Source organism: Diachasmimorpha longicaudata, chromosome 16, assembly GCF_034640455.1.
Source record: "Diachasmimorpha longicaudata isolate KC_UGA_2023 chromosome 16, iyDiaLong2, whole genome shotgun sequence".
Classification (NCBI taxonomy): domain Eukaryota; kingdom Metazoa; phylum Arthropoda; class Insecta; order Hymenoptera; family Braconidae; genus Diachasmimorpha; species Diachasmimorpha longicaudata.
In genome coordinates, this window is record NC_087240.1 from 1,519,054 (window position 1) to 1,539,383 (window position 20,330).

A 20,330-nucleotide genomic window follows, 5' to 3' on the forward strand; every position below is an offset into this window, starting at 1 on the left:
AATCTCTGGAGGCCCTGAAGGGCATGGGGATGGCCCCTTTCTACTGCCTCGGCCGGGCTCGTTTCTACGAGACCCAGCGGAGAGCGGCGGGGGGAAAGGCGCCCCAGGCGCAGCCAGGCCCGGGGAAAGTGATCGCCGACCAAGGGGAGTCAGGGATCGCAGGGGAGGGGGGAGGGCAGGAGGGAGCGCCTAAGGGTCCTAGTGGCTCGGTGAGTGCCCCAGGAACTGCCGGGGAAGGCGCCCAGGAGGGGAAGGAAAAGGAGAGCGAGGAAGGCTCCCTCTTACAGAGGGACCCCCTTGCCCCTGCAAGGCCTCCGCTGAGCGGGCGCACGAAGGGCCGAAGAGGAAGGCCGCCTCTGGTGAGAGGGGGCGCGGCGGGAACTGGGAGGGGGTCTCAAGGGACCCTCAACTGGGCCCTGCCGGGCTCATCCCACTCAGGGCAGGTTAGGGCGCCACCAGGCGACCCTGCCTAACGGCCCACCAATGGCCAGGGGGATAAGGGGGGAAGGAGCAGAGGGCAATATGCAGGGAGACGGCTTAGGCTCTCTGCTAGTCCACTGCTCCCAGATTAACTTGCAGCACTGCAAGGCTGCGACTGCCCTGCTGAGTCGCAGCCTAGCAGTAGAGCATACAGACATATGCCTCATACAAGAGCCCTGGCAACACGGTGGCTCGGTAAAAGGCCTATCTGGAGGCGAGGTGGAGCTATTCTATGCTCGGGGCGACCTGGGCCCCAGGGCCTGCATTGCTGTCAAAAGAGCGTGCGGAGCTAGGGGAATGGCCAACTTCTGCCACAGAGACTTGGTGGCGGTTGTCGTGAGACTTCGGGGGGAGGCCGGTGCGGAGGACATAGTTTTCTGCTCGGCTTACTTCCCACATGACTCGCCGACACCACCACCTACCAATGAGCTGCGTGATCTGGTGAATCACTGCAGAGCTAGAAAGTTGCCACTCATCATAGGCTGTGACGCAAACGCGCAGAACGTGGTGTGGGGCAGCGAAAGATGTAATGACAGGGGCACTGCTCTCCTGGAATTTATGGCAGACGTGGACCTGGAGATCCTAAACAGGGGCTCGAGGCCCACGTTCGTCACTTCTCGCTGTCAATGTATCATTGACGTAACCATGTGCACCCGCCGGCTGGCGAGGCGATGCAGGGACTGGAGGGTGGACCGGGAGGACACACTCTCTGACCATCGACGCATCAGATTTAGCATAGAGGGCTGTGCCCAACCGCAGCAGGACCGCCTGCGCAGAAACCCAAGGGCCACCGACTGGGACTCCTTCGAGAGGAACCTGGAGGAAAGGCTCGGGGTTGGACGCGTCAGGCCCTGCAGGGAGGACCGGTTAGAGGACGAGGTGGAAAGAATCCACGTTGCCCTAACTGAGTCTTTTGAGACGGCATGCCCGGCTAGACGTTGCAGGAAGGGTAAAAAAGTGCCTTGGTGGAGCCGTGAGTTGGACAGGCTGAGAAGCCAGTCCAGGAGGCTCGGAAACCGAGCGCACAAATCGAAGAGGGCCGAAGACTGGACTCTGTACAGAAATGTGCAGAGAGAGTACAAGAGGCTCATAAAACGATCAAAGGAGCTCACCTGGAGGACATACTGTGAGGAACTGGAGGCGCTTTCAGGCATCTCCAGGCTTCGCAGGGTCTTCTCGGGGGGCCCTTCACAACGGCTGGGTGGAATCACGCTGGAAAGCGGAGAGACCATCACAGAACCGCGAGAGGTCCTTGAGCATCTGGTTCGCGCGCATTTCCCGGACTCTATTATTGAGCTTCCAGGAGAGTGCCTGGAAGTGGACTGGAAGCGAACAGGAAGCGGCAATCCCGACTGGGAGCTAGCCGCACGAATAGTAACGCTGGACAGGCTGCAATGGGCGGTGGACTCCTTCGAAATGTACAAGAGTCCAGGTCCGGATGGGATACATCCGGCCCTCTTGCGAAGAGGGGGGCCATTGCTCCTGCGCAGACTGATACCGGCATTCAGGGCCTGCCTAGCATTGGGCTATGTGCCAGGCAGGTGGCGGGAAGTCAGGGTTGTCTTTATCCCCAAACCGGGTAAATGCAGCTACGACAACGCGAAAGCCTACAGACCGATCAGCCTGAGCTCCTTCTTACTGAAGACGCTGGAAAGGCTGGTCGATAGGCACATTAAGGAGGGGGCACTGAGAATTAATCAGATATGCCCCTCACAACATGCTTACCAAGCTGGCAGATCGACTGAGACTGCGCTGCACCACTTGGTAGGCACAATAGAAAATGCGAAGGAAAGGGGGGAGGACACCCTTGGCGTCTTTATAGACATCGAAGGGGCCTTCGACAATACCGCCTTTGATACAATGGAGAAAGCTGCGGCAGCGTTTGGGATCGAGGATTCGATCATCAAATGGATAGCCGCCATGCTCCGATCAAGAGTTGTCCACTCCACCCTTGGGGACAGTGAGGTAAGGGCTGCGGCAGGGAGGGGCTGCCCGCAGGGGGGGGTTATCTCTCCTCTGCTATGGCTCCTCGTTGTTGACGGCCTCCTCACTGGACTCGAGGAACTGGGGGTAAGGACAGTCGCATATGCAGATGATGTGGCACTGCTGGTAACTAGCAGGAACACGGGCATGCTACACAGCAAGATGCAAAAGGCGCTGGACTATGTTCAGCAGTGGTGCACATCGAAGGGCCTAAGGGTAAACCCAGGCAAAACGGAGATGGTGCACTTCACACGTAGAAGGAGGGGTGCTGTTAAAGCTCCCTCCATTTATAACACAATGCTGGAATTCTCGAGTGAGGTCAAATACCTAGGTATTTGGCTCGACGAGAAGCTCAGCTGGAAAAAGCACATCGCCATGCAGACTAGCAAGGTCACCATGACATACTGGGCATGCAGGCGAATGTTTGGAAGCACATGGGGTCTAAGGCCGAAGATGGTCAAATGGATCTACACGGCCATTATGACCCCACAGCTAACATACGCAGCCGCAGTGTGGTGGACAGCCCTGAACAAGGCCTGCCACAGGAAAGCGGTGGACAAAATAGGCAGGCTTGCGATGCTGGGCATAACAGGGGCCCTCAGAACGACCCCCAGCTCAGCGTTGGAGGCTCTGCTCTTTATGCAACCTCCACACCTAATTATAAGGGAGGAGGCAACAAGAGCGGCCGCAAGGCTGCGGCTACAGGGAACATGGAAAGGAGCTAGGAATGGGCATGCTAGTGTCCTCCGCGCGGACGGAGAGCTGGAAGAGCTACTGTCGCGCGGTGCTGACGCCTGCAGACCCCGATGGCACTTTCGTAGAAAGTTCTCGGTCAATCTCGGACGGGGGGAAACCCCGTCAGGAAAGGATGCGGACTGGGTGCCGCCCCGTGGACTAGTCTGGTATACGGACGGATCACGGGTGAGCGGACGGGCAGGTGCGGGGGTCTGGTCAGAGGGGCCCGCAATAGCGAGGACCATTGGGCTGGACTCACACGCAACCGTGCTCCAGACTGAGCTAGCTGCCCTAAGAGCCTGCGCCAGGATGATCCTGGAGAGAGGGGACAGGGGCAAAAAGATCTTCATCTACTCAGATAGCAGGCGCGCGCTTAGGGCAATACTCAGGTATGAGTGTTGTTCTAAACTGGTGAGTGAATGCGTCGAGCTGATGGAGGAAATTGCCGTAAATAATCGGCTCGAGGTGGCCTGGATTCCGGGCCACGCTGGCATCAAAGGCAACGAAAAAGCCGATGAGCTAGCAAAGAACGGTAGTTGCAGGGGCTTTCAGGGGGAGGTGGAGCACGTAGGCGTGCACACCGATTTTGTGAAGGTCCTGGTCAAGGAACGTGCGGATAGGAGGGTCGGGGAGAGATGGGACTCGGAGACGGGTGCCAAGCACACGAAATCCCTCCTAGGAGAACCCACTAGGAAGTTGGCAGAGACCCTGTTGGGCCTAAACAGGGTTAAGCTCCGTACTATAGTGGGGCTTATCACTGGACACTGGCCCCTGGCTCTGTACTTATCAAGGATAGGTAAGGGGACTGACCCCCTATGCAAAAGATGCGGGTTGACAGAGGAGGATCCTCTTCACCTATGCACAAGATGCAGCGGACTCGATGAAGCCAGATGGAATGTCTTCGGGTCTACTTGCATAGATATACGTGTCGACAGGGACGGGATCAAGGGGCTCTATGAGTTAGCTCGTAGGGCACAAATACTCGATACCAGCGACTAGACGGCTGCCTGAAGGCAGGGTGTAAAATGGCCGAGAGGCTGATTGCACCTCCGGACAGGACCGTCTAAAAATATGATAAGTGATAAGTGATGATGAAGAAGAAATTCTACTTTTAAAAAGGCAAGAATTCAATTATTTTTAATATATTCTTCACATATTTTTTATTGTACTTCAATGGATTTTTTAAGTGAAAACTTCTTATGGCGCGTTGGGCACTTTTGTAGGTTCGCATTTTCAGCCGTTCTCGCGACAGATGAGATTTTACACAGATATACTCCGCGTGTATTCTTATAATATATGTATACTATACGCGCTCTTTGCATGGGCGTACGTGGCCCCAGGTAGTTAAATCCACATAGGTAAAAATTGATCAGTTTCTCCATTCGGGCCCTTTGAAGGTCCGAATGGGTCTAAAATAGGTACATCCGCAAAGAATGGTACAGGAAGTGGCGGCCATTTTCCCCAGAAGTTTCGGGGGTAGGGCCATCTAGAATCACTGTAGGGAACTGAAAAAGAGAATTTCTTTACCTGTTGTGAAAATTACCGATCGGAGAAAGGAATGCGAATGTCCTCTATCTTAATTGTGTTGTAACACAAAATTTTTATCTTTTATAGATGGCGACAGTAATCCACAAATTATCTTTCAACGTTCTGTCAAGGGATGCTCATCCTAAAATACTAACGAGAATGTGCATGGAAGCTATGTGCCCCGTTTTTTTCAAATAATTAATTAATTGTTAATGAATTAATTTATTGTATCGATGATGGTTATTTACTCTTTGAACTTAATCAGATTTTTTTTCGCAGTGCTCTATAATATTTCTTATTGTTACGGTTAATTATATATAATGGGGAACTTGCATGATTTTTTTTTATTTTTTTTTTACATAGTTAATGGTCCTAATAATAGATTTTTCATGAAAAAACATTTAAAAAATCTATTATCAATTAATTATCGATTGTTCAAAAAGTGAAATTTTCAAATGCTCCAAAAGTTGTCATGACGTCATCAGGCGGGTCCTATACTGTGGGTTAATGGTATTGATTAATGCGGAAACCGGATCGGGATTACACAACACGAATAATTATAATTCTACCACAAATAGTCTTTATTGAAAACTTTAGAAACTTAGATATACAAAAGATGCTTTGGCTGCAGCCAAAGAGGATAGACCAAAGTAGAGGCTCAGTTCTGGGGGTTTGACCAGAGATCATGGGGGAGATCAGCAGGGCCAGTCCTGGGAGGTCAACCACGAAATGTCCTAGCGGTAGCGCTGGAACTAATTTTGCAGCCGGATTTGTTGGTAAGGTACCGAACATTACGGCTGCAAAGTCGGAGCAGAGGGAAAAGTCGGTAACGGAGATAGCGTGGGGTGGGGGAATAGAATGAAATAGGGGAAATTAAACGGCTCGGCAGGCGTTCTGGATACCCGAACGGCGTTGAGGGAAGCGTTTCCCTCATTGGGGGGGGGGGGGATTAATTTTTAGGAATACAGCATCAGTTCTCGGCGACGGCAAACGAGAATTCCCAATAAACCCCCACGATTCAAAAATTCATTTCTCCCGTTCTACTTGAGATGAAGAAATGAAACCAACGTCATTCAATTGTTCATTAAATTGTTCATTAATGACGGTAGTTTCGTTTCTTAATCCGAGTTAAGAAGGGAGGGAATAATTATGAAAAATGTAGCTTGACGCGCATCAGTTTTCGGCGGCGTCAAGCGAGAATATCAAATAACTCCCCACGATTCAAAAATTAATTTCTCCCCCTCTAATTGAGATGAAGAAATAAAACCAATGCCATTCGATTGCTCGTAAAATTCTTCATTAATGATGGTGGTTTCGTTTCTTAATCCGAATTACGGGGAGAGGCATTAATTTTCAAAAATGCAGCTTGCCACACACCAGTTCTCGGCGACGTCAAGCGAGAATACCCAATAACCCCCCAGGATTCAAAAATTCATTTCTCCCCCTCTAATTGAGATGACGAAATAAAACCAACGTCATTCGATGGTTCATTAAATCTCTGATGAATAACGATGGTTTCGTTTCTCAATCCGAATTAGGGGGGAAAGGATTAATTTTGAAACATGCAGCTTGACGTGCATCAGTTCTAAGCGGCGTCAAGCGAGAATACCCAATAACCCCCCAGAGTTCAAAAATTAATTTCTCCCCCTCTAGTTGTGTGTGGGGTAGTAACCGTGATGATCAACTGGAAGGAAAAATCGAGTCTTCCAGTTGATCATCACGGTTACTACCCCGCACACAACTAGAGGGGGAGAAATTAATTTTTGAATCGTGGGGAGTTATTTGATATTCTCGCTTGACGCCGCCGAAAACTGATGCGCGTCAAGCTACATTTTTCATAATTATTCCCTCCCTTCTTAACTCGGATTAAGAAACGAAACTACCGTCATTAATGAACAATTTAATGAACAATTGAATGACGTTGGTTTCATTTCTTCATCTCAAGTAGAACGGGAGAAATGAATTTTTGAATCGTAAGGGTTTATTGGGAATTCTCGTTTGCCGTCGCCGAGAACTGATGCTGTATTCCTAAAAATTAATCCCCCCCCCCCCTAATGAGGGAAACGCTTCCCTCAACGCCGTTCGGGTATCCAGAACGCCTGCCGAGCCGTTTAATTTCCCCTATTTCCTTCTATTCCCCCACCCCACGCTATCTCCGTTACCGACTTTTCCCTCTGCTCCGACTTTGCAGCCGTAATGTTCGGTACCTTACCAACAAATCCGGCTGCAAAATTAGTTCCAGCGCTACCGCTAGGACATTTCGTGGTTGATCTCCCAGGACTGGCCCTGCTGATCTCCCCCATGGTCTCTGGTTTGACTGACGCCAGTTTCTCCACGTTACCGACACGATTTCACCCCCGAGGAGACGGGGCGCCACGAGTCCTACTGGGGTATCTGCATATCGGCCAAGCGGGGGGGCTCCGTTCGTACTTGTTCAACTGTACAAATGATCAACTGTACACAAAATTTTCAGACGGTGAGAGCACAACTGTGAAGGGATTCAACTGTCGAGAGAAAAAGCTAGGCTGTACATGTGGACCCAGCGCCACATGTACAGCCTAGCTTTTTAGAATTTTAGAATTTTCAAACGGTGCTCTCACCGTTTGAAAATTCTGTGTACAGTTGATCATTTGTACAGTTGAACAAGTACGAACGGAGCCCCCCCGCTTGGCCGATATGCAGATACCCCAGTAGGACTCGTGGCGCCCCGTCTCCTCGGGGGTGAAATCGTGTCGGTAACGTGGAGAAACTGGCGTCAGTCAAACCCCCAGAACTGAGCCTCTACTTTGGTCTATCCTCTTTGGCTGCAGCTGTGGCGTGTTATGTTATGTCCTCCCTAGGTAACTAGGAGAATGGTGGCGCCAGGTGAGTAGTATTTAGCGCCAATCTTTGAATGTGGGTTCGTTAGCCGCTAAACCTCTAATGAGGACTCCATCGAAGTCTGTTTCTCCAGGTTGAGGGTAATTGAATTTTTGGGTAATTCAATAATAAAACAATTACACAACTGCTTAGAAGAGCACACTAACACTTTATTTGGTAAAAACTAACCGTAATTTGGATCCTTGTACAAAAGTTATTCTAATAACTGATCCTAATTTAACTCTTGAAAACTAATTGAACAGGCTAACGGAGAGAAGCTGCTAGCAGGAAAATTGTATTAATACTAACTTATCTCAACTAAACTTCTAAGGGTTGGGTCCAGTAACCCCCACCAGTCCCCAAAAGTGGCGCACGCAAGTCCTCCTCTTGGAAGGTTTTAGATTTCTCCTTGTACAACAAACAATGAACAATGGATCCCACATGTGTCGAAGATGTAACCCAGAAAACCTTTAAAATAAGCAGTGCTCAAATTTCATGACTTGGGACCGTGACCGTTGACTTGACTTTTTGTCTTCAAGTTTCAGTTTTACAAAGAACCCCCTTTATCCAGAGTTTTGAGGGTAATAAATTAGATTAAAACTCAACAACTTGAGATTTATGTTTTCGTCCAACGGTTTTTCTCACGACAGTCAATTTATTCATCCCCTGTTCATTGTTTGTCCTTATGGTTTTATTTTAAATGTTATTATAAAATTTTCCAACGGCATTAAAATTTTATCTTAAAACAATAACTTAAAAACTCGCGGATTAAAATGGCCGATAAATAGCGCCATCTATTTTATTTACCCCCAAGACATCACACCTTCCCTCATATAATAAAAATTAGACTCAACAAGAGTCTAATTTTTCAAACAAATTCTATGAAGGATTCATATAATTATGAACTATTTAAGCTAATTTACAGTTAAGTTCACATTTGAATATTTATGTGACCAATTATTTATATTCTTATGGTTCTATGTTTTTGATGGTTTCTTTGATAAAAATGCGGGTTTTAACTTATTAATATGTACTGTTTTTGTACGATAGTCGCTGAGTTTTATCACCGCATTTTCTTTATTCGTAATCTTTTGTACTTCATAAGGGCCTAGATAATTAGGCTCTAATTTATTAGTTTTTGCGTCATTGATTAAGAACACCCAATCACCCGATTGAAAATGTTTCTCATTTACAGCTCTGTCATAGTATTGTTTAGATTTGAATTTCGCTAAATCGACATTATCAATTGCGCGCGCTTGTGTTTCTCGTAGCTTATCTACTAAATCGCCTAAATAATCTGTATATACTGGTACAGTACTTTCTTTGACAAAGTTTGAAGGAATACGGGCTAATCTACCAAAGATTAATTCATGCGGTGTAAAACCTGTCGATTCATGAACTGAGGTATTGTATGAAAACATTGCATACTTTAACCAGCTGTCCCAATTTCTTTCATTGTTAATAAAATTCTTTAAATATTCGACTAGAACCAAGTGACTTCTTTCAAGAGAGCCATTGGTTTGGGGATGGAAAGCTGTTGTTTTTAACTGTTGAATTTTGAATAATTTTGCTAGATGTTTCATTACTTCCCCAACAAAGTTAGAACCTTGATCGGTTAAGATTGCTTCAGGGCAACCAAAAATACAAATAAAATTTTCTGTAAAAGCTTTGGCAATGTCAATGGCTTTAGTTTCAGCTAGTGGGACAGCTAACGAATATTTTGTTAAGTTGTCTTGAATGGTCAAAACATATCTATTACCGGAAGTGGTAATAGGTAATGGACCGACGATGTCTAGTGCTACCTTTTCAAATGCTGACTGCGGGGTATCGGTAACTATCATTGGTTGTCTAGTCTTCACTCTAACTAATTTATTTTTCTGGCAAATTACACAATGTTTAATAAAGTTCTGAATTTGTGATTTCATGTTGTCCCAAAAATACATACGCCGAATTCTATCATACGTTTTTACAACACCCTTGTGTCCACCTACTGCAGACTCGTGCATTTCTTTAATAATATTTTCTCGTTTATCTATTCCGGGAATTTCTGTTTGATTAAGACAAAGGGTTACATGATAACCTTGCGAAAATGTTTTCTCTAAATACATTTTAATGTTCCCCCAAGGGAGTTTATCAAGTCCGCCTCCAGCTGTTGCGATTCTCACGGTTTTTACATCAAAATAATCCATGGTCTCTTTCAATTTTGAAATACAAGAATTTATATTTGTCAAAATCGTCTTTTCTTCAGCTGAATCTTTAATAACTACAAGGAAAATATGAAAATGTCCATGTTTAAAAATAACAACTTCACTGATTTCAGGCTTATCTTTAGGAAAATCATCTTCTCTGATATAGTTTCTAACTAGAAGTTCTTGGAATACAGGGGTTCTCATTTTAAAATCTGCGGAGATAAAAGTGGCGATATTATCCTTTTTCATAAAAATTCCATCCCTAGTTTCACTAAAAACATTCAAGGAGACGCGTTGTTTAGCTCGTTTTCCGTGTTTAACTTTTAGTGGTGCGTTGGGGACATTCAATTCGCCTTCGTCTGAACTAACTTGATCATCATAATCGCTGATATCATCTGGAAATTCCTCATCTAAAACTTGAACATTAGGAGGTGATTCTTCTGAATTTGAATGGAAAATCCAATTAGTATTTTCCATGTGGAAACTTGAACATTTTTCACAAACACGGCTACCTTCGCTGGCACTATTTTCTCTGTTCTGTTTTGGTAATAATTTTAATAAATTCTGATTGATTTGACTTCCCTGGGATGCCCCTAGTGTTAGTGCTTCTCTCTGTTTTTCTAATATTTTTTGAAATTCTAAAGGTTCGTGCGTGCACGTCTTTCTACTGAAATTTTTGTTTGGCATGTCGCTCCACACCTCCGGGCCCGGAAAAATTTCAAACTCTATTCTTATTGAAGGGAGAGTCTCCAGTGGGTCAGCAGTATCCCCCACAGACAGTACTGTGTCCGTTCGGCCAACATCTTCCTGTTCTATAGGGGCCCTCCGACCCAAAGTACAAGTCTCTCTCCCTTCTTTTTCTGATTCTGTAGTGAAACCTTCCTGCAAGTTAGCGCATTTTCCTGCATTTAGGCTCACTCCAGCACCAGGAGTTGGGTCATTACGCTCAATGAACTCCTGAGTTTGTTTTTGTAATTGCCCACTACGCTCAGTGGGCAACCGTTCACTACGCTCAATGAACTGTCTATTTTTTTTAAATTGTTCACTACGCTCAGCGAACAACCGTTCATCACTCTCAATGAACTGTTTATCATTTTCCTTGAATTGTTCTAAAATGTTCCTATCTTTTGAGTACATCCCCAGGAAGTCTACTGTTTCTTTTTCAGCATATAGGCTTTTAGTAAACCTGATATTTGCTGCTGGTAACTCTGATAACTCGACAGGATTTCGCGACAGCGCATCAGCATTAGCGTTCAGTCGTCCTGGCTTATAAATTACTTCATATTGATACTCTCTCAATGATAATACCCAGCGAAGCAGCCGTGATTGAGGATCTTTTATTTTATGCGCCCACACGAGAGGTCGATGATCCGTCACAAGTTGAAATTTTGTTCCGTATAAATAGGGGCGAAAATGCTTCACAGCAAAGACTATTGCATACAACTCCTTCTCAATAACAGAATAACCGAGTTCAGGTGGTTTCAATAATTTTGATGCATAGGAAATGGGTAGATCTTTACCAATCTCACCCTGGCTGAGAACTGCTCCAAGAGCATAAAAGGAAGCGTCTGTTGTGACGATGAAAATTCTTTTAAAATCAGGGAATTGCAGTATAGGCTCTTTACACAAGATATCTCTCAAATGTTCAAAAGCGTTTTGGCATTCAGTACTCCAACTGAAAGGTTGATTCTTTTTTAATAGTTGTGTCAATGGGCGAGAAATCCTGGCAAGATTGGGAATAAAACGTCGGTAATAACCGATAAGACCGAGAAATTGCTTGATGTTCTTTGACGTTTTGGGAACTGGGAACTCTTGAACTGATTTTACTTTGGAGGAATCGGGGATCACCCCTTTATCACTCACGATGTGACCTAAATATGTCACACTCGTCTGCAGAAATCGACATTTGTCGATCTGCAAAGTCAACCGACTTGTACGGAGTCTTCCCAACAACCTCATGAGTTTTCTCTCATGATCCTCCAATGAAGATGCATAGATGACAATGTCATCAAGATATACGAAAAGGTCCGCACCCTGGAGTCCAGTGAGTACCTGGTCCATCAAACGTTGGAACGTCGCTGGTGCATTCTTGAGACCAAAAGGCATCCTAGTGTAATGATAGTGTCCATTGGGAGTGGAAAAAGCGGTTTTGAATTTATCTTTCTCATCCATGGGGATTTGATGGAAACCAGAGGCAAGATCGAGCACGGAAAAATATTTTGAACCTCCCAACTGGTCCAGAATATCGATAATATTGGGAAGAGGATAAGCATCTGAGACGGTTTTTTCATTAAGATTCCGAAAATCTATGACCATTCGCCACCGTTTATTACCCGCTGAGTCTGCCTTTTTCGGAACTATCCAGATCGGGGAATTGTACGGAGAAGAGGAGGGTTCAATTATGTTTGACGCGAGTAAATCCTTAATTTGCTTCTGGATTTCTTCTTTATGAATTTGAGGGAACCTATATTGTTTCGTTGAAATAGGAATGTCATCTGTAGTTGGAATTTTATGAGTCATTACATTAGTACCCTGTAATCGATCACCCGGAAGCTGGACTTGATAAGGGAATTTCGCAAAAATTCTAAGAATACTTTCTTTTTCGTCGGAATTTAGATTTTCCAAATGGAGATTATCACCAAGTCTTTTCATTCTTTCTTCGACAGATTCTGCTTCAATTTTATAACAGGTTTTGATTGGTTTTTCCGAATAATTTTCAATTTCTTCTATATACTGAGCAGGAATATTGAGTTCTCGTTCTTCCTCATTGCAATTAATTACATAAACCCACATAACCCCTTTATAATTGGTTACTAAAGCCTCTCCCCCATAAAGATTTTCTCCCAAATTTAATCGTGGTAAATACCCTTGTTTTATATCTGTATTTAGGACTTTAATTCCCACTTTTTTTTTGCAACGAGCAGGAACTATTACTTTAGTTTGCATGAGCGGAATTTTAACTCCCTTATTATTTATTTGCAAACTGCTGTCGGAAAAACAGAGCGTTGCTCTTTCGTCCCGTAGGAACTGCGCACCTAATATGCCGTCGTATTTAATGGGGAAATCTGCACGAATAATTTGAAATGTGCATGGTACAGAATCAAACGTGATTCGAGCTTCACCAATTGTCTCATCTGACCCTGGGGTAATACCTCTCAATGAAAAGCGCTTATCTCGATTAATTTTGATACCCGGTTTTAATGCATGTTCTTTCAATAAATTAATATCAGCCCCAGAGTCGACAAGGAGTCAATTTTTCATGTTTACTAAATCATCACTTGTGATAGTGACACAAGGGAGAGTCATCTGCTCAGCTTGATTGGTATTAATCGATGCCGATTTGAGAGAGTTTCGAGTATTTGACTGAGAATTTTGTCTATTGAAATTGTTAGGGTCTTTATAACGACAATTGCGTGTAGAGTGCCCAGTTACTTTGCAATTAACACAATAACCCGGTTTATACTGACTGTGACATTGGTTCATCATATGACCTATTTTCCCACAAGCATAACAAATTGTTTGATTTTTTATTTTATTATTATCGAAACTGTGGGTCTGTGTAACATTTACTCTGGCTGATCTGTGTAATCTATTATGTGGATTGTATGGTCCGTGGTTTTTATAATGACCATTTTGATGATTTCGTGAATAGTGCGAAGAGGGACGATTGTCTTGGCTTTCTGTATTGTTTAAATTTTTATTTTGCTCGTGCTTGAAAATATCATTACGTTGTTCAATCTCGTTTTGTTTTTCAATCGCGATTTTAACTGCTGCCTCGAAATTTATCGGTTTTTCATTTGAAACTTGTGAACTCAACTCACCCCTTAAACCGCGAATAAAACTATCACGAGCTCCCTCTTGAGTTGTTGCTAAAAGCCCGGCTGAAAGTTCAATTGGGTATTTCTCTTGAATTAACTCGGTAATTCCCTGAATAACAACATTTATTCTCGCCACATAATCAATAATTTCTTCCTTCGGTTTTTGATGAATAATTGCTAGTTGACCCTGCCATTGAGAAAGCGTCTGGCGAGGTGCAAATGCTTGTTTAAGATTAGCAAAAATACTGTCAAGACTCAAAGTAGTTTGATTTGCAATATATTTGCTGGCTCTACCGGAAATCTTTGATTTAATAAATTGTATGAGATAAGTGTGATAGGTCGGTGATGCAAGCGAAACTGCTTGTTTGCACAAATCGATAAAATTGTTTACTGGGATATTGTCTCCATTGAAATTTGGAATTAAACTTGAGATATCTTTAATGGACATGGAAATCAGAGACTCTTGGCTGCTCGTACTCACTCGATTCCCTGATACTGATTGTGATTGTAACGCATTATTTGTGTCATTACTTGAAACATCACTCGCTAAATCTGATAGATCTCTAACGTTTCCCGTTCGTACAGATTCCCCCCTTCTTGTATTAGCCCTAGTACTTCTTCTGACAGGCGGCATTCTACCTTTTAATATTAAACTTTCTTCAGTAAAATAAATATGTTAAAATTAGGAATAAATGCTTCTCTCCTCTAGAAAAACTAACTAAACTGAAAATTTTGTGCTCTCTCTAGAAGGCATGGACGAGGCTGCGGCCCGATCAGTGTATCTCGCTACTACTCAGTAAAACCGCAGAAAACCTGAGCAATACCCTGACTTGTCCACCCTCAAAAATTATACTTATTTCTAGACTTACAATTCTTTCACGAGTTACAGCTAATCCAATTGTTTCACTTGTCACTATAATTTTTCTCTTTCATTCACAAATTGCCCATCAATTTTCACTTCCACTTTGCACTTAATTCTGCTTGATGATCTCTCTGGAAACTGCCTGGCTGCTACCGTCCTGGACCTTTTAACTGGAACTGCCGGAACTCCGCTTCACTTCACCCCGATGTGGACAGGAACAGTAATCAATTGAAAATATATATATATATTTTTTTTTTTTTTTTAAATTCGAATTCCGCGTCCGATGAATGCGGCTATCCCACCGCTGTCACCAATTGTTATGTCCTCCCTAGGTAACTAGGAGAATGGTGGCGCCAGGTGAGTAGTATTTAGCGCCAATCTTTGAATGTGGGTTCGTTAGCCGCTAAACCTCTAATGAGGACTCCATCGAAGTCTGTTTCTCCAGGTTGAGGGTAATTGAATTTTTGGGTAATTCAATAATAAAACAATTACACAACTGCTTAGAAGAGCACACTAACACTTTATTTGGTAAAAACTAACCGTAATTTGGATCCTTGTACAAAAGTTATTCTAATAACTGATCCTAATTTAACTCTTGAAAACTAATTGAACAGGCTAACGGAGAGAAGCTGCTAGCAGGAAAATTGTATTAATACTAACTTATCTCAACTAAACTTCTAAGGGTTGGGTCCAGTAACCCCCACCAGTCCCCAAAAGTGGCGCACGCAAGTCCTCCTCTTGGAAGGTTTTAGATTTCTCCTTGTACAACAAACAATGAACAATGGATCCCACATGTGTCGAAGATGTAACCCAGAAAACCTTTAAAATAAGCAGTGCTCAAATTTCATGACTTGGGACCGTGACCGTTGACTTGACTTTTTGTCTTCAAGTTTCAGTTTTACAAAGAACCCCCTTTATCCAGAGTTTTGAGGGTAATAAATTAGATTAAAACTCAACAACTTGAGATTTATGTTTTCGTCCAACGGTTTTTCTCACGACAGTCAATTTATTCATCCCCTGTTCATTGTTTGTCCTTATGGTTTTATTTTAAATGTTATTATAAAATTTTCCAACGGCATTAAAATTTTATCTTAAAACAATAACTTAAAAACTCGCGGATTAAAATGGCCGATAAATAGCGCCATCTATTTTATTTACCCCCAAGACATCACAGTTAACTCTCTAGGGAATACTAACTAGTTTTCAGTGCGCGACAACTCAGTCGTCGTCGCGCCTAGGGACAAGCTTCTGCTTGCGCTGGCGGCGCTGGTGAGGCTGCGTCGGTAAAACAGCCGCCGGGCGTGCTGATGGTAACGGGGGGAACGCCACATCTACTCCCCCTCCAGTGTCCTTGCCCGAAGGGGAAGGGAACGATACTTTTTTTCGGGAATACGTTCTCGCTGGTCGGTCCATTGAGGTAGATGGTAGAGGATCAGGTACTGTAACTGGAGGTGCTGGTTGGCTGGAGGTCCGGTCTCGTCGATTTTCGTCCTCTGTAGTCGAATGAGGTACTTTTGCGACGAAGGCTGGTTTAAGACGATCGACCGAGATGTTTTTCTCGACCCCATCGACGTCGACAATAAAGTTTCGATCGTCAACTCGTTTAATCACTCGATAGGGTCCAGCGTAGGGTGGTTCCAAAGGCTTCCTGACGGCGTCGATTCGCACGAAGACGTGTGAGCAGGTGTAGAGCTCTTTCAGGATGAAGCATCTGCTCTTGACGTGGTGAGCCGTGGGGGTTGGGCGTACTTTGCGTATATGCTCCCTGAACTTCTCCAGAAAGAAGTTTGGCTCAGCTGGCATGTCTGCCGTGGTGAAAAATTCGCCTGGGATCCTGAGCTCGGTGCCGTACAGGAGTTGAGCGGGAGAGGCATTAAGGTCCTCCTTAATGCAGGTCCGTAGGCCGAGCATGACGGTCGGCAGCAGCTCTGGCCATGGTGTAGGGGCGTTGCACATAAGTGCAGCCTTAACTGTCCGGTGCCATCTCTCCAATATCCCATTTGATTGAGGGTGATACGGAGAAGTGTGGATTTTGTTGGCTCCGATCATCTGGGCGAGAGCGGTGAACAGTCTGGACTCGAACTGGCTTCCTTGGTCTGTGGTGATGGTCAGCGGAGTGCCGAACTGCGTAACCCAGTGTCCGTAAAAGGCTGTGGCAATCGTGTCAGCCTCGATGTTAGAGAGTGGAACTGCCACGGGCCACCTGGTGAACCTGTCGATGATGGTCAGACAGTAGCGCAGTCCGTTCACACGAGGGAGTTCGATAATGTCCAAATGGACGTGGTCGAAACGATTGTCGGGCACGTCAATGTGGATAGGGTCCAGCCGGTTATGTCTCTGCACCTTGGAGCGCTGACAGGGGAGACATTCGCGGGTCCAACGAATGGCGTCACGTTTGATGCCAGGCCACACGAATTTCTCTTTAAGATGTCGTGCTGTCACTCGTCCAGAGGGGTGCGCCAGGTTATGCACGACCTCGAAGGCCTGTTGACGTAAAGCCTCCGGTATGAAGGGGCGAAGTCGTCCAGTTGAGATGTCGCAATAAATTTCGAACCCTTCGAGGATCAGAGGTTGGAGCTTCAGCGCCTTGTTGAAGCTGTTGACGAGTCGTGCCAGCTCCTGGTCGTTTTGTTGGGCCTCGTAAATGATGTCTGTGCTGAGGCCTTTGGGCATGTCGATGGTGCAAACTCGCGACAGAGCATCAGCGACGATGTTGTCCTCACCCTTTACGTGGACGATGGTGGTCGTGAACTGGGAGATGAAGCTCAGTTGGTTGACTTGTCGGGGTGATGCCTTCTCGGGTCGCTGGTGGAACGCGTAGACGAGGGGCTTGTGGTCCGTTTTCACGAAGAACTCACGACCCTCGACTATGTGTTTGAAGTACTTAATACCGGAGAAGATGGCGAGTAGCTCACGGTCATAAGTACTGTAGCGTTGCTCAGTGGGGCTCAGCTTCCTCGAGAAGAAACCTAATTGCCATGTGGAATCGACGAGTTGCTCCAAGGCGCCTCCGATGGCTGAATCGGAAGCGTCAGTGGAGAGAGACAGAGGGGCTGATGCTGACAGATAAGACGCCCTGGTGGCCTTGGCCACACTCTGCTTGCAACTCTCCAGGGCTGCTTCCGATTCCGGGGTCCAAGGGACTTTGCGCTTGTCCTTTTTCTTGGCCTGCTTCAGGTGCTCGTTCAGGGGGGCCTGGATCGCTGCGGCCAGAGGGATACAGCGGCGGTAGTAGTTAACCATGCCGAGGAATCTCCGGAGGTCCTCGATGGTCTCTGGCTTGGGGTAGCTCACAATTGCTTCTACCTTGTTGGTGGGTGGACAATAGCCATGCCTGTTAAGGGTGTACCCCAGGTACAGGACCTCCTCCTGAGCGAATTGGCACTTGCCTGGGTTGATCGTCAGGTGGTTGTTAAGAAGCAGCTTGAGGATGGCTTCCACATGGCGTTGATGTTGCTCTAGAGTCGTGGAATAGATGATGATGTCATCAATGTAACACGCAGCGAATTGACAATCTCGTAGCAAATTGTCCATATGCCTTTGAAAGGTTTGTGCGGCGTTGCACAGTCCAGGCGGCATGCCGCAAAACTCAAAAAGGCCGAAGGGAGTGGTCACCGCGGTCTTGGGGATGTCCTCTTCAGCTACTGGGATCTGGTGATAGGCACGCACCAGGTCTAGGGTGGTGAAGATGCTACTACCATGACAGCGCTGGATCACGTCCTCTATGTGCGGGATGGGGTAGCGATCGGGTGTCGTTTGGCGATTGAGCTGTCTGTAATCGCCTGTTGCACGCCATGCGCCGTCTTTCTTGGCCACCATATGTATCGGGCTGGACCACTGGCTGCTGGAAGGCCTAATGACACCGAACTGTAGGAGCAGGTCGAAATTCTCCTTGGCGGACTGGAGTTTCTCGCCAGCTAAACGACGTGGGCGCTCTGCTACAGGTGGGCCTGTGGTGGGGATGTGGTGTGCGACTGGGCTGCTGAAGCTGATCGTGGGGATCGGTGCAGGCTTGGTGACATCAATATACTTTTGCAGCAGTCCCGTGTAGAATGGAGGTAACTGCCGGGCTTTATCGACTGGAGAGACGTTGAAAATTGGGGTCTCGAGCAAGGTGCCGGTGACACTGAGACTGGTCACTTTGTCGACCAGACGGCGACCTTGGATGTCGATGAGCAAACCATAGTAGGCCAGCAGGTCTGCACCGATGATCGCAGTCTTAACGTCCGCAATGGTGAAGGGCCACTTCAGGGCACGACGGAGACCGAGGTTTAGGTTGAGCACCCGCTGTCCGTACGTGTGAATGATGGTTCCGTTGGCTGCATATAATTGGAACTCTGCTGGTTTTTCGTTGTGTTCTCGCTTGTCTCGTGGAATTATAGATATGACGGATCCAGAATCCACGAGGAACCTGATTTGTGAGATTCTGTCGGTGAAGAATAGGCGGTGTTCTTTGGTGTCCGGGTTGTTGTTGTTGAAGTCGCTGTCGCCTACCGCTATGACTGACGACAGCGGTTTTAGTTTCCCCGGCTCGATAGTTGACCATAGGTGGAGGAAACGAAGTTACAAGGTTTGTGACACTTACGTGCCTCATCTCCAAACCTTGCGTGGTACATGCACATACCTCCTGGAGCTGGCGAGTTTGGTCGCGAAGTAGAGGGGTGACGTGACCTGGACCTGCCTCTGTTGACGGCATGACCTAGCCTCTCGATGGACTTGGCCATGCTCTGGTTCAGGGTGATCAGCTGGGTCATCGCTTGTCGCAGCTCAGTAAGCTCTGAGGCCACTGAGCTCGTGTGTTGCTGGATGGGTAGCCTCGCATGGCTGGAAACAGCCATGACGGTTGTTCTCGAGGACTCCTCCAGCAGATCGTCAGCGGCGACGGCCAGGTCCTTCAATGGCAACGTCTTGGTGATCTTGAGGATCCTCCTCACGTCAGCAGGCAACAGTGACAGCCATTTGACCCGTAGAGTGTCCTCTGTGGCTCTGTTGCCAGCCAGCAATTGTAGCTGACGGAGTAACTGTGAAGGCTTCTGACTCCCCAGCTGTACCTCTGACAGGGCCTTTTCTAGCTGTCGGTCGGGAGAGTCGGTGATCCGTTTCAGAAGCTCTTGTTTGAGGTATTTGTACTTATCTGTTGCTGGGGGATTTTCCAGGATGTCAGGAATCTCCTGCAGGACGTCTGGGCTGAGGTGGCTTACCACGAGGTGGAATTTGTCGACGTCACCCGTAACACGGTAGGCCTCGAAGACGGAGTCGGCCTAATAGAACCAAAGTTGTGGCTGACTCTTACTGAACACTGGCAATTTGAAGCGGTACCCGCGTGGTGCTTCAACGTTGGCCACGTGTGTCGAAGAATCAGGTTGATTGACGCACTCGATGTTGTCGTCGAGGTCGATCAACGAATCGTTGAGGTCGCCTCTCTGTCCGAAGCCCAAGGGACTGCGTCGTCTCGTAGCATCCGGAGGTGGTCGTGGCGTGCTGTACATGTCGCTCTTTTGTTCGTTGAGTTTTGAGGTTAGCGTCGCCGTGAACTGCGTATATCACGTCGGGGTCACCAATTTTGTGGGTTAATGGTATTGATTAATGCGGAAACCGGATCGGGATTACACAACACGAATAATTATAATTCTACCACAAATAGTCTTTATTGAAAACTTTAGAAACTTAGATATACAAAAGATGCTTTGGCTGCAGCTGTGTGTTACGTCGTTGGCCGTTGGTAACTAGGAGGCGTTGCGCACCTGGCGGTCAATTTAAACTTCAGTATATCCCATTTGATTTCATTAACAATTTAATTATTTTTATTCTTAATAATACTGCGTAGTTAAACACGTGTGCTCTGGTGGACAATGACGTCTGTTTTAAATTCGATAA